The sequence below is a fragment of the Podarcis liolepis genome (assembly GCF_965112155.1).
Source record: "Podarcis liolepis genome assembly, chromosome: 12".
NCBI classification, from domain to species: domain Eukaryota; kingdom Metazoa; phylum Chordata; class Lepidosauria; order Squamata; family Lacertidae; genus Podarcis; species Podarcis liolepis.
This window is the reverse complement of record NC_139563.1, coordinates 60408551-60420690: the sequence shown is the minus strand read 5'-3', so window position 1 is coordinate 60420690 and position 12140 is coordinate 60408551. Positions and strand designations below refer to the sequence as shown.

Genomic DNA, 12140 nt, shown 5'->3' with positions numbered 1-12140 from the left:
CATTAACTATATTTCTTATATTATTCCTTAGTTGCCTGCCCGGTAGGAAACCTTCTTGATCTCTATGTATGATTTTTACTAATATTTTTTTTAATCTCTTTGCTAGAATTCCTGTGAAAATTTTGTAGTCTGTGTTTAATAGCGATATGGGTCTATAGTTCTTAATTTGGGTCAAGTCCGAATCCTGTTTTGGTATTATTGTAATAAATGCCTCTTTCCATGTTCCTGGGATGTCCTTTTCTTTTAAGATGTTGTTCATTACTTTGATCAGCGGGGCCATCAGCGTGTCTCTCAGTTCTTTGTAATAACTTGAGGTGAACCCATCCGGGCCCGGTGCTTTCCCTCTTTTTAGTTCTTTTATGACTTCTTCTACTTCTTCTTTGCAAATTGGTGTGTTCAACTGTTCTTTTTGGTCTAATGGGATCTTCCTCACCATCTTCTCTTTCAGATATCTTTCTATTTTCTTCTTATTATTCCTTTCTTTATTCCTATATAATTGTTTATAGAAATCGACAAATCCCTTCCTAATTTCTTTCGGATCTGTTATTTCTTCTCCATTCACTTCAATTTTATTAATTGTATTTTGTTCTTTTCTCCTCTTAACTTGCCAAGCAAGCCATTTTCCAGATTTATTTGCAAACTCAAAATTTTTTTGCCTTAACCTTTTAATATTCCACTCAACCTCTTTATTTATTAGCATCGCAAACTGAGTTTGAAGAATCTTTATTTCCTGTATTATCTTCTCGTTATTAGGTTTTTTAATCAATTTTTGTTCCCTACACATAATCTGTTCTAAGATCTCCTTTGTCTTTTTTTCCTTATTGTTTCTTTTCCATGCATTCTGCTGAATACAGAGGCCCCTCATCACCGCCTTACTCGCATCCCACACCACACTCATTTTTGTCCCTTTGTCCATATTGTCTCTGAAGTAATTTGATAGATTTTTTTGTGCTTTTTCTACGAATTTTTGATCATCCCATATATTATCATTCAACCTCCACCTGAACGTTCGCTCTTCAAAGCCTTTTAACTCCAGTTCTATTGGGTTGTGGTCTGAAATCACCTTAGCCTGTATTTCTATTTTTTGAATTCTCGGAGTTAACTCATTTGATACCCAGATTTGGTCTATTCTTGACATTGTTTGATTTGATTCTGAGTGGTATGTGAATTGCTTCTCCAGGGGATGTCTGAGCCTCCAAATATCTACTAAATTACAATTCTTCGTCATTGCAAAGAACGTTTTAGGTAGTTTTCCTTCCTTGTTTTCCGTTTTTCTCAGTCTGTCCATTTCTAATGAAACCACCCCGTTCATATCTCCCATTATTATAATTTTTTGGTCCATGTACTCAAGTAATTTCTCCTCCAGTAATCTAAAGAACTCCTTCTTACTCCCATTTGGTGAGTAGATCCCAACAATTATCAGCTTTTCACCTTGCCACTTAATTTGAACCATTATAATTCTGCCTTCTTCATCCTTAAATAATTGATGAGATTCAATTTTGTTTTTAATGTATAGTACAACACCTCTTTTTTTCTCTTTATCCGAGGATACAAATTCATTTCCCAACCTTTTGTTTATTAGAATCTTCCTGTGTTTTTTATTCACGTGAGTTTCTTGTAAGCATATGATATCTAAATTTTTCTTTTTTAGCATATGTTCAATCCTATTCCGTTTTCTCTTATCATTCATTCCATTCACATTCCAGTTCCATAGTTTTAACGCCATTCTTCTTATACCTGCTTAAATTTAAGTTTACCTTATAATCTTTCTACCTCCTCTCCTACCTCGTCCTCTTCCTCTTCTTCTGATTCCCTCTCAACCTGTTCTTCTTCTTCTCTTGATTCGAATTCCTCCCTTAAGTTTAATCCTCCTTCTGCCCCTTTGACCTCTTCCTCTTCTACTTGAAGCTCTTTATATCTCCTTGTAAATTTCCCTATTTCCTCCGGGCTAATCAGTCTTCTTTTTACCCCTTTGTAGAAAAACGAAACCCCTTCCGGAAATTCCCATCTAAAGTCGATCTTATTTTTCTTGAGCAGTTGCACCAATGGTTTATAAGATTCTCTTCGTTTCAACAGTCTTATTGGGATATCTTTGAATATGATTATATAATTCCCATCAATAGGAATTTCAACCAGGCTGATTGGACAGAGGCAGCCAAAGGAGGAGCAAGGGGGCTGGGCTGAGGAAATATAGCTGCTGGCCATCAGGGCTGTGGTGGGCAGAGCTTTTGGTAACCATATACCACTGTGCCTATCATTTATTTGTCTGACAAATAAATTATTATTTTAATTTCTCTATTGCTGCGTTGAATATTTCATTCCAGCTAAGCGTTAACCACAAGCAGGGTGCTACAGTGACGCCCAGGTTGGCACACAACCACCGTACCCCCTTCCTCTGCCCTGCCTGCAGAGACAATGGAATGCATCCCTCCTGTCATAACCCTGTTTTTATCAAGGGACAGAGTTAAGAGCTTTCAGCAACAGTAGCAACCTCCAAGGATGCTGTGTTTTGATAATCAGTTGGTCTTTGTTTCAGGCTGCTTTGGGCACCATTCAGTGCAGTGACATAGCGTATGAGCACACTCAACTAAATTTGCCATTTGTGGGCACTCTCAGTTGGCATCTCTGTGGTTGGCAATGTCTGTAAGAAGCTGGTGAGGTGGGCAAGGGGGCTTGGCTTAGCTCAGGCACGCGACTGTTGGATGGCCTCCTTAAGTACAATTGATAGCCAGTTTTGATGAAGAACAAAGAACTGAAGAGGTTGTGCCTCAACCTACCAGGCACTTTCTTGGCAGAAACAGTGAAGTTGCAGAGATGGGTACCTTAGGGGGTATGGAAATCAGCAGCTCTGCAACTTACATCTGTTGGAGGGATCGGGCCTCTGAGCACCCCAAGTGCCTCACTTCACAAACAATCAGACTTCAGAGCCAGCTCTAGGTGGGAGCTGGTGTGGTAGGTTAAATCACAGAGCCTAGGACTTGCCAATCACAAGGTCGGCAGTTCGAATCCCCACGACGGGGTGAGCTCCCATTGTTTGGTCCCAGCTCCTGCCAACCTAGCAGTTCGAAAGCACATCGAAGTGCAAGTAGATAAATAGGTACCATTCTGGCGGGAAGGTAAACGGCGTTTCCGTGCACTGCTCTGGTTCGCCAGAAGCAGCTTAGTCATGCTGGCCACATGACTGTACGCTGGCTCCCTCAGCCAATAAAGCGAGCTGAGCGCCGCAACCCCAGAGTCGATCACGACTGGACCTAATGGTCAGGGGTCCCTTTTACAACTCAGAGAGACAACTATAAAAGCCTGAGACACAAGAGCTCAGAATAGTGGGCTTTGATGGCAGACCCCTGTGTGCTCCTTGCATGACCTCTGCTACCACCCTACTACATTTTCCACCCTACTACATTTTTTTTCATCTTTATATGCTTCATGCCAGGAAACACTTCAAGCCCTGGTTCATAAGCATGAACTGAATCGCACTGTTCTCTCATGGAGTGTGATTTCTGTATTTTGTTCAAGTACGGCTCTATATTTATTCTGACAAATGACCAACAGCAAAGATTAACCCACCCCTGGAAAGGGAGAAATGTGCTAAGAGGCACATTTGACAAATCCTTACCATGATCACCTCCCACCCAGAAACCTATTTCCCCACTGTGGAAGGATATGTGGATCCAGAATTGGCCTCCACAGTCACTTACGGACTCACTGTTAAAACCGTGTTTATGGAAGACAACCATACTCGGCTACGAGTGATCACAGGAGGAGCTCAGGTAAGCATCAGAACTCTCTTTTGTGAAGGTATTTCACAACCAGGATTTTCTTTCTGGGAGGTCGCCCAAGCTTTCTTTTTGGGAGGTTCACCCTAACCTTAACCCTAGCCCTAACCCAACCCTAACCCTAACCCTAGCCCTAGCTCTAGCCCTACCCGTAACCCTAAGTGCAACCATAACTGTAACCCAAGCCCTAACACTAATTTTACCCCTGCCCCTACCCCTAAGACTAACCCTTACCCTTACCCTAGCCGTAACCCTAACCGTAACCCTAAGTGCAACCATAACCGTAACCCAAACCCTAGCCCTAGATCCAGCCCTAGCCTGCACCCTAACCCTAACCCTAATTTTAACCCTATCCCTAAGACTAACTCTAACCCAAGACCAGTTTTGATGAAGTGAAGGGCCGTGAGGGCTGACCAAAGGGCCAACTAAAGTTGTTGATCTTTTAGGATACAAGTTGTTGAGGTTTTTATTTTATTTTACCCCAGGAAATAAACTGCCACAGGCCGGATTATCCCCCTGAAACAGACTTTGGACATGTCTGCCCTAACCCTAAACCCTAAACCCCAACCCCAATCCTAAAACCTAATCCCTAAGCCCTAGCCCTAGCCCCAACACCTAACCTCAAACCCCTAATACCCACAAACCCTAACCCTAATCCCTAACACTACCCCTAAACCCTATACTTTAAACCCTAAACCGTAACACTATGACCCTGACCTTAACCCTAATCCCTGGCCCCTGGCCCAGACCCTTTAACCGTATAACCCTAACCCCTAATCCCCTAAACCTTAAAAGCAGACTCTTTACGGGGCTGCGGAATTGGGGAAGCTATTTTGGACCAACATCCTTCTAACCATAAATGATTTCAAGATCCAGGAGATTATTCTATACTTCTTCCCTACCAGTAAAATGCAGCCAGGTAACCACAGTGTGCCCTGGCAGACATGCAGAATTCCTGCAAGAGATTGTTCTTTGTAGTGTGGTTAGCACCCAGTATGCCTCATTACATGACTGCACTCCCCCTCCCTCCCTTGAACCCTTGGCAAGGGATTCCTCTTCACCAGGCACCCAGAGCAGCGGAGGAACCACTCAGGGAGTGTTTGGATGGGCAGTCAGGCTCCTAGCCACTCTGAGCCAGAGTGGAGAGGCACATGTTTTTGCCACTCCTTCCCTGGATCTGCACTCTTGGTGGTGGCCAGCTTGGCTAACCCCTAGGTACGTCCCTGGCCCCTAGTCTAAACAATTATGTACAGGTCAGGTTTATCTCTTGTTTCTGCTTTTTATTAAAAAAACAAAAAACTTAGTATAATTTAGAGAGAGGCCTTATTTGTCAACCATCATACCTGCCAATAAAATAATACAAGGCTTCATTTGTCATGGGTGGAATTGTAATTATACTGGTTGTGCAATAAAATTGGGAAGAAAGCCACTTAATCAAGCTTGATGGTTTCTGTTACCTAGGGGAACAATTTGCATAACAGGGCATTTTTGTCACTCCAGTTAAAGGAGCCAGTCTTTCATCCATTGGAACTAAGTTTCAGTGAATACAAGTCTATTTGTTCTGATTTCACATCATCCAAATTACATGAATAATCAACACGTTCCATCCTTTGACATTAACTCCTTTGATAGCTACTCATTTGGTTTTAAAATCCCTTTTCGGACAGCACACTGAATGGAGATGCCATCTGTCATTCAGTCTGTGACCAGACCCATAAATGAAATGTGTTGGTTTCACAATCAGGGAGCATTGAATGCTGATGAAATAATTATTTTAAATGCCAGTAGCTTCCGCTTTTGAAAGTAGCAGATTTCAGAACAAAATTTGGACTTGGCAATTCTTTTCTTGTGTTTCACTAACTTTTTCTTTGCTGTCTGTTCACCCAAAAGGATGCAGATGTGAACAGCTTTGTTACTATAAATGCCCTTTGCTTTGCCTGCAGAAATTGTTGCTTTTCTCTCAGAAATGGAGCTGAAAATTGGAACATCTAGAAAGTCACTGTAGCCCCCATTCAGAAGCAAAAGATTAGGCCCAAGGGCTGGTGTATAATGCATGCTTCTCGCTTGATGACTTCAGGCGCATCCAGTGGTGACTTGTATGTCTGAATGAGGCATTACAGCTCAAACACCACTACAAGAATTTGATGTGACCTGACAATTGGCTCAAATACAATGCTTATCACTGGGGCCCACACATTTAGGTGTGAGCCATTCATCCCTGAGTGATATATGTGTATATATACAAATTGTTTTGACAGGGGATTTTAATGCCCGCTTAGGCCAAAGGCAGGAAGTATATACAAAAGCTTAGGAGATCTTGGACTGTACTGCCCTTCCTGACTTCTGCTTATGGGAATGAGAATCACGGGACTTAGAAATCAACCTGGTGGGTTTACTGCTCACCAAGCTTACTACCACCAGGGCTTTGGTGGCTTAATGGGCTGCCAGACTGGGAAGGCTCTGGGAATTTTACCTTCCTCTCCCCACAAGGAAATAGTGTGGTAGACTATATTCTGGTCCCCACTAAATTGCTGCCCCACGTGGTTGAGTTCCACATTGGTGATCCTATGCATAGTGACCATCTCCCCCTTCAATGTAAATTTGTCTTTCCACCAAGAGTGCCAGAATATATAATCAATCCACTCCCCCAGGTACCGCATCCCCAGTACATAAGGATTCGAATGAACGAGTATACACTATTGTCTTTCCAAACCTTGGTGTATTCTAATCGTGTGACTCACATGATCTCAGTAGGGAGTGGTGAACTTTCCCCAGTAGCTAGAGTCACGGTTTGAGGAGCTTATGGACAGCCTAATAACTGAATTGCCCCATTCACACTCGCCCTGGCCACCTAAGAAACCGGGTGCAGTAAAGTAAGGGGGTTTAATCCCACCACGCTGACACCATGTAGTGATGTTACGGTCACTCGCCCCTCCCTCACCTGTCCTACAATCCAGCGGGACCAGGCTTAGAGGGACGGTGGTGCCGTAACATATACTTTTACAGGACAAAACACCTCAAAGGGCTAGATGCTGCCACCACTCCCTTGTACCTGGGGCACAAGAAGATTAATGCAAGGGAGAAGATTATTCTTTCTAGTTACTGGCTGCCCCACTCTGCAAGTTGCTTCCACAAAATGCAGGCAGAAATTCAACAGATTCAATAGGAGGCAAATTGGTCAGACTCTGGATTCAGGCTTCCCCAGAATGACACACAGAACAACAAGGGAAGTTCTCTTTTTCTAAAATTTATTTTAAAAACCAAGATTAAACATACTTAAAAGTAGGCACATCTCTTATGTTTCAGACAGAAAAATAAGAACATTGTAGAGTATTGCTAGCTAACGTACTTACAAAATGAGAACAATAGCAAAGGTTAGAGTAGCTCAGAAGTCCTTGGTTGAATCTGCATCTCAAAGACAGTAGGAATCTTCATCACAAAGACACACATACGAATGTAGCAAGTTGACTGTCAGCATGATGGCAAACTGACAGAAGGGCAGATCACAGAGCACGCGCAAAAACTTCTTTCCTAGGGTCTTTATTTTCCAAAACCCCACGTGGAATCAGAACTCAAATCCAATCACAATTCTTGATTATGTTTAAATTCACCAATGGTCAGCTAGTTGGGTAATATCTCAGCTTGTGACAACTGAGGCTTGTTAGTTCTCAAGATCTTGGATCAAAGATTCCCTCCCTAAATTTCTCAGAGACACACCAGGTTCCCTTTCTCCTGTAATGAGGCTTGATAACCCTTGTTCGCACAGGGACAATGCTTAAAAACCAGGTGTTAAATTACTACTAATCAACTAGAGGTTTTTTCCTTCCTGCAGATGCCTGAGATAAGCAATCCACACTCTCAGAGACAACAAGTCTCCAGCTTAAAGCACCTGAATATTTCACTTTTTTAACTACTTCCATCTCTACTTGTTGCTGCATTTTATCCATTATTTCTTGGTCCATATTTTTGACAATTATTTTGGTTTTTTTCTTATTCAGTTTGAATCCTGCCACTTGACCAAACTGATCTATCTCTTCCAACACTTCTATTACTGAATTAATGGGATCCTCCACAGTAATAACCAAGTCATCGGCAAAAGCCTTGACTTTATATTTTTTACATCCCACTGACACACCTTTTATTTGTTCATTATTTCTTATCATCTTAAGTAAAACCTCCAGCACCACGATGAATAATAACGGTGAAAGAGGACACCCCTGTCTTGTACATTTCGTTATTGCAATATTTTCAGTTGTCACATTGTTAACTATTAATTTTGCTCTTTGCTCCGTATATATTGCCTTAATACCATTTAAAAACGTTTGTTCCATGTCCATCATTTCTAGATTCTTTAACATAAATTCGCATGAAATATTATCGAAAGCCTTTTCCCCATCCACAAATATTAACATTGCTTGTTTATCACTCCTGGCAGTCAGATATTCAATTATATTGATTATGTTTCTTATGTTATCTTTCATCTGTCTGCCCAGAAGAAACCCTGCATGATCCTTATGTATTAATTCTTTTAAAACCTTTTTCATTCTATTTGCTAGTATATTTGCAAATAGTTTATAATCATTGTTTAAAAGTGAAATAGGCCTATAATTTTTAACTTGGGACAAATCGGAATCTTGTTTGGGAATAAAAGTTATATAAGCTTCTATCAGGGAACTGCCATCGGAAGGAAGGGAGGTGAAGGGGCTCACACAGGTTGGGAGAGACTCAGCAGCTGAAGAGGGAACCAGTAGGGGGAGAGGAGGTGAGCTGAGGGAAAGTGAGCTGGAGGGATGGCTCAGAGACACTTCCAGCGAAAACAGTGGGGAGGTTTCAGGAACTCCTGTAGGGACACCCACTCCTCGCCGGAAACTGTCACGCAGAGAGTCCAGAAGACGTGTTTCCATTAAGGAGCTTTTATGTTGGAAGCGATTCCGAAAGCAACCACTGTCGGAATCTGCCAGCGACTGACAGAGCCATGTTTAAGGGGCTCCGTTACAGACAGAGGTTTGCAAACTTGACCAAACTCTGAGGGACTTGGATTTTACGCACAAGCAGCTCATCGTCCCATCACAGCATTCCGACAGTCTCCGTGAGCAGCTTGTGCAGGAGAAGGCATCATGAGCAACCCAGCCGGAACCGGAGAAGCAGGAGCTGGAGCGGGTCCAAGCCTGGAAGAAAGGTACCGGGCGTTGGAGGTCCAGCTAGCGCTGCAGACGGCGAGGCTCGAGGAGAGGAGGGCTCAAGATGCAGAGAAGGGGAAAACCACCCCGCTCGCCAGAAAGTTGCCAGGATTGGTGCAGAAGTTTGGGGGGGAGCCCAAGGACTATCATGCCTTTAGGACAGAGATGCAATATGCCCTTAATCTGCAGTTTGATGACTTTCCCGACGAGGAATCGCGGGTGGCTTTTGTGATTGGGCATCTCGAAAAGGGGGCGAAAGACTGGGTGAGGCCCCTGATGGCAACGAATAATGACATCCTGAAGGACACGAGGAAGTTTTTTCGTGCCATGGATCTGATGTTTTCCAGCGATGTTGAGCAGGGAGTGGTACGCAGACAGTTAATGGCGTGCAAACAGGGGAGCCGATCTGTTCGTGAGTACTGGACTGAGTTTACCATGTTGATCCATAAATTGGGGTGGGATCTATCGGCGGAACCCATTCAAATGCTCTTTGAAGAAGGGCTTTCTTCGGCGGTAAAGGATGAACTTTCCCGGGCACCCAGGGCAGAGTCTATGGACCAGCTGACCAAATCAGTGCTGACCATAGGAGCGCGCCAAGAGGCGAGAGCCTTGGAGAGGCGGGAAGGGAAGGGGGAACGTTGGATGGAGCTTCGCATTCCAGAGATTCCAGAGCCACCGTTCCCGCCGGGAGAGCCGATGGAAATTGGAACAGCGCGCGCGCGCGCAGTTTCAAAGCCCAGTGAAGAGCGGAAGAAGGAGGGGAAGGGCGCCAAGAAATGTTATCTCTGCCAACAGCCAGGTCATTTTGCCAGAGTCTGCCCCCAAAGAAAGGAATGGCAAGGAATGGCGGGAGCTGTTGGGGAGAGGGAGGAAAAGGTACCGGAGCAAGTAAAAGCCAACGCCTGGCTGCCACCGTCAGGGCACAGCAGCCAGGCCAAAGAGCAGTGAAAGTGCCCACGCCGGAACCTCCTAAACCCGCCCTAGTGATAGAGGTGTTACTAGAGCTGCCTAACGGACACCCACTAAAGATAAAGGCGCTATTGGACTCAGGCAGCTCCTGCAATTTCATGAGTAAGGAGATTGCTGCTGAGCACCAGATACAGACTATCCCTTTAAGTAACCCTTTGCAGGTGACCACGATCGATGGAAGGGAGCTGCTGGGAGGAGAAGTCAGCCAGCAGACCGTCCCAATGATAATGAGGGTAGCAAGACACACTGAGCTAATAGCGTTTAATGTGGCTACCTTGGGAGGAGCTCCCATTATTTTGGGGATGAGCTGGCTAGCGTTACATGATCCGCTAGTGGGCTGGCATCAGAGAGTGGTCTCCTTTGGGTCAGCACATTGTCTAGAACACTGCAAAGAGCGGGAGGCTCAAGGAGGGGCCAGAGCCACTCTAGCAGGGACAGAAGTAACGGAGAAGGGGAAGGTTCCCCAACAATACGCCGACCTGAGCAACGTCTTCAGTGAGAGGGAGGCAGACAAACTACCCCCACATAGACCGTTTGACTGTCAAATCAATTTACTCCCTGGGGCACAGCTCCCTGTAGGCAAGCTGTACGCCATGTCAGACAGAGAGATGCAGGAGCTAAGGGAGTTCATAGACAAGAACCTGAAGAGAGGGTTCATCAGGGAGTCCAGGGCGGTGGGGGGCAGCCCAGTGTTTTTTGTGGATAAAAAAAACACGGACAAACCTAGACTTGTAGTGGACTTCAGGGCCTTAAATGCAGTGTCAGAACCAGTGACTTTCCCGATGCCCAGAATTGATGACATTTTGACAAGGGTCAGGAAGGGAAAGATTTTTACTAAACTGGACCTGAGGGGGGCGTACAACCTGATACGAATAAGGAAGGGGGATGAATGGAAAACCACCATGTTCACCCCTTTGGGGGCATTTGAATATTTAGTTATGCCCTTCGGCCTACAAGCAGGCTCCGCGTGCTTTCAATCGTTTATGAACCACGTCCTGGGGCCTTTGCTTTACAAGAATTGTGTGGCCTTCTTAGATGACGTGTTAGTATATTCAGAGAATGAGGAGCAGCATGTAAAAGACGTCAGGGAAGTGTTGGGCAGACTGCAAGCCAATCAGCTGTGGGTGAAGCTAGAGAAGTGTCAGTTTCATGCCAAGGAGGTGGAATTCCTGGGGTACCGCTTGTCGGACAAGGGATTGGCCATGGATCCTGGCAAGGTCCAAGCGGCACTGGAATGGAAAACACCGAAAACAAGGAAGGATGTGCAAAGATTCCTTGGATTTGGAAACTTCTATCGGAAGTTCATCAGAAATTTTGCCCACTTGACGGCACCCATTATGGACTGTCTCAGCAGTAAGAGGAAATTCGTTTGGACGGCGGAGGCAGAGCGAGCTTTTGAGGAACTGAAAAGGGTGTTCGCTTCGGAAGAACAGCTCCTACATGTGGATTTACAAAAACCGATGCGAGTGGAAACGGACGCATCAGACCGGGCTGTGGGGGCGGTGCTTCTGCAGCCTGGGAAGGAGGAGTCGGAGTGGAGACCGTGTGCCTTTTTTTCGCGAAAGCTGAACAAATCTGAGAGGAACTACACGGTGTATGACCAAGAACTACTAGCCATTCATGAAGCGTTCAGGAGATGGAGGCATTTATTAATTGGGGCACAACATAAGGTGCAAGTGTGCACGGACCACAAGAACTTAGAGTATTGGAGAACGGCACGAGTGCTCAACCAACGGCAAGTGAGATAGGCCCAGGAGTTCTCCAAATTCCACTTTGAAATTTGTTATGTGCCAGGTCCAGAAAATGTTAGGGCGGACGCTCTCTCACGCAAACCTGAATATTTGGAAGGGGAGGGGGCACCCGAAGAGAGACATGTCATCCCAGAGGACCGCTGGGTGTGTGGGGCGGCATTGGTGGGGCAAAGAGAACTGGTAGAGGAAACAGAGAATGATGAATACGCCCAGAATAAGCTCAGAGGTCTTAGGGGTGAGGGAGAGGAACTAGGGGGTTTCGAGGAAAGAAATGGAGCTTTGTATTACAAAGGGGCACTGTATATCCCTGAAGGAGACTTAAGGGGGAGGGTACTCAAGCAGTTGCACGACAGCCCCACGGCGGGGCATTTTGGACAACACAAAACCATGTGGTTGGTCACCAGGGAATTTTCGTGGCCTAAGGTGAGGGAAGATGTACGGGAGTATGTAAGAGGGTGTGAGCA

General features: G+C 44.9%; 1 long non-coding RNA gene across 1 annotated transcript in view; it reads right to left on the bottom strand.

Annotated features, from left to right (window-relative positions):
• Positions 1–409: 409 nt before the first annotated feature.
• Positions 410–12140, bottom strand: part of LOC310690215 — a 425716-nt gene continuing 413985 nt past the window's right edge. The window contains exon 3 of the long non-coding RNA XR_014517988.1: positions 410–428. This is a non-coding gene — a long non-coding RNA (uncharacterized lncRNA). The remainder of the gene's footprint in view (positions 429–12140) is intronic.